The 3,388-nt window shown below is 35.1% G+C and overlaps 1 pseudogene; it reads left to right on the top strand.

Moving 5' to 3' along the window:
* The first annotated feature begins 540 nt into the window (after positions 1-540).
* On the top strand, positions 541-1,511 carry LOC102885340 (annotated as a pseudogene).
* Positions 1,512-3,388: the final 1,877 nt, after the last annotated feature.

Below are 3,388 nucleotides of genomic sequence, written 5' to 3'. Positions count from 1 at the left end.
GAGCAGCACGTGATCTTAAAGGTCCCAGGAGGTCTGCCCTCATGTCAGCTTGGCAAAGGAAAGGAGACACACTACATTCTGCCGCACTTGGACAAAGATATCTTTTTCTCCATGATAAAAATGTCCAAGGCTGGATGGGCTTATGTTTATGCAGAATCAGTTAATTTGTGAGGACAGATTTTTCATTGGAAAAATGAATAACTTATTCATTCTTCCCACTGATCCTGTACATTGTGTGCCCTCCAGTAGCTGCCCAGAACCTCCATGTTGGTCATCTCCTGCATGACTTCGAGTCTTACTGGCTGTCACATTGCTTGGATTATGGCCTATTTTTCCAGTTAACAGGTAAAATTATGATAATTATGCAATTTAAGTTTAATATGGATGGAAGATTTGAGGTAAAGTTTAGTTAACTTTTCCTCAGGAAATACACAGATTAAAATATTAAAAATTAAATTTATGCTAAATTTGTTATATTTGGAATAGATTTTTTTAAATGGTTATGCATTTGATTAAGAATTATGCGAGGTCTTTGCAGCCATGGTGGCCACTGCGTCCCCCATGTCACTGGCCCTGCAGCCAGGGCCTAGGACGCTACATGCTTTCTCCACCACTGCATCTCTGGCCACTCTTGCCCAGAGATCAAGCCTCAAAGAACATCGAAACTTCGAAAGGCCACTGAGAAGGAAGGCACCACCTCCTAGGATAGAGAAAACGGCTGTTGACCAGGACTGGCCTGCTGTTTGTCCTGTTGCAGCACCATTTAAACCCTCTGCGGTACCTCTTCCCATTCGAATGGGTTATCCAGAAAACAGGGGGAGGGGTGCCCATGGCAAAGGAGGGAAATCTAGAACTTTTAAAGATCCCCAATGTTCTGCATATGACTTCTGTAGCAATTCAAAAGCACTGTGAAGCTCTTAGAGATTTCTACACTGAGTGGCCGGCTGCACTGGACAGTGATGAGAAATGCGAGAAGCATTTTCTAAATGAAATTGACACAGCTGATTACGTTTCTTTGGACCATCTATTCGAAACCCCAAAGCACGAGCAGTCACCTTAAGGGTTAAACTTTCCAGTTTGAATTTAGATGATCATGCAAAGGAGAAACTTATTCAATTTATAAGAGAGAAATACTGTTAAGAGCACAGATGTATTTACCATCAAGACAGGTAGGTGTCCTTTAAAGGGACAGAATTATGATTATGCAATGGATCTGCAAACAGTTTTATATCGTGAGTCTTGGAAAACTGAGGAATGGGAGAAAAATAAGACTGAAGCAGACATGGAAAAAAATATATATATGGAAAAATAGCTCAGCAGAAAAAAAAATCTCGAAAACACTTCTCCAAATTAAAGCTGCAGAGAAAAATCTGGAAGTAAATAAAAAAGAACGCCTCGGTACTAAAGAAGTTGAAGCTTTCAAAAGGTCTGTTTTTGTCTTAAGAATGAGGGGGACAAATGAAAATACCCTTTCTCATTACAAAGAATCAGTGAACAGACTATTAAATTAGACATGAATTATGTAGAAAAATCTGCTTGCTTTATTAATTTTATGATCTATATGTAATTGTTATCTAATTTGATATAAGGTTGAAAATGTTAAAAAAAACATTGTATTACTTCAGAGTTAAAATTATTCCTTTCATACTAATGCACAATGGCAATGATTATTCAAACATTTTCTTATTTATACACTGGGACGATTAGACTAGTTAGATCTCTGTGATTACTTCTGGTTCTAAAGTGTTTTGATTTCTTTTCTACCATAATAACTTTAGTATTATATATATTATATCTACTTATATATAATATAAATTATATATATATGTAGTTTTTTGTCACCTGCTACATTTGTTTCCCTATAAATTAGCATTTATTGGTTACTTTTGAATTACGATTTTGGTTATTTGGAAAGTAGGCCTATAATCCAGTTCCTTATTCAGTGTTTTGTTTGCATAACTACTATCTACTCAATGCATTTTCACAGACACCAATTCTGATTAAAAGCAGGTCTGACTTGTGAGTATTTTCTAACCTAAAGAATTGGTTCCATCCTTCTATTCTGGGGTCACTTTATGTTGCTTCAAATGTTTAATATCCTACTTTTTATTTTCTGGAGCTCATCTCTCCAAACCCAAGCTTGCAGAAAAGTGGAAATGGAGATTAACTGTTAGTCACCTCTCAATTCCCCAGTTAGAGCTTCCGCAGCTCAGGAAAGAGATGAGGTATAACGACCTTGAGTTTAATTGGAGTATGACAAAATGAGAACTGCCCTCAGAAACTTTCCGTTCAATTTAGTTGTCAGTTCAGTGCTTTTAAGTATATCTTTAAATCACTTTTTACCACTCCCAAAGTTGTCCACAAGTGATTAATTTAAAATTAAAATAAAGGAATTATTGAGTTTTTTTTTTTTTAAAGAGAATATATGTGAAATTTAAAGAGCTCGCCTACCCATTCACAGAGGGTGCATAAAGCATGTGGGAGGAAATTGAAATTCAATAGTTCTTGCAAAAACCATTGGGTTCTGCTGCTTGCATGCTATTCCTTATATGTGCTGCTATGTAGCCTTCCTATTACACACTCTGTGAAAAAATTGGAGCGAGATCATTTATAAAAAGATATAGTATATAGACGACTTTTATTTAAGGATGAAAAAATTTTCCTTTCTGAGAAAGTCATTTTCGAGCTCATAACCCTCAAGTGCCACTGAAATTTTAACATAAATATTGGATTTCTTTTTAGCGCAGCCACATTCTTAGAGCAAGAACAAAGTGGTAAAAGATTTACTAGTAATGAGTATATTTTTAAAAATGTCCAAATTACAGGTAAACCTCAGAATAAATTTTGTTTTCATTTGTACTATGAAATATGTGATACAAAAAGAATATGATATGGATATATACATATATGAAAACTCACCAATCTGTACATTTAAGATTTGAGATTTGCATACTGCACTACGTGTAAGATCCTAAAATAAATAGCATGTAATATAATAAATATTCCAATTATAAAGTATGACAAACAAAAATTCTTTTCCTATCACCCAACTTAAGACAGAAGGTTACCAATACTGTGGACAGCCCCCTTCCTCTTCTGCATAAAGGTACCCCTTTCTCTGTCTTTCCAACAATATCTGTCTCCTGAATTTTATGTTTACTATTTGTTTTCATTTCTTTGTATTTTTTTATACATGTAATTCTACCAAATGTCATCATTTACTTTTGCCTAGTTTTGAACTTCATATAAATGACATTGAACTGTTTATACTCTTCAGCAACTTACACTTATCCCTTGACACTATGTTTTCAAAATTTATTCATGTCCATTTATGGGGTTGTCATCCTAGCACTCAGAGGAAATGGAACATTTCCATGTCACACTAGTG

This window comes from Pteropus alecto, unplaced genomic scaffold (genome assembly GCF_000325575.1).
Source record: "Pteropus alecto unplaced genomic scaffold, ASM32557v1 scaffold115, whole genome shotgun sequence".
Classification (NCBI taxonomy): Eukaryota; Metazoa; Chordata; class Mammalia; order Chiroptera; family Pteropodidae; genus Pteropus; species Pteropus alecto.
Note: the sequence above shows the minus strand (reverse complement) of the source record. Positions and strands in the feature narration are given on the sequence as shown.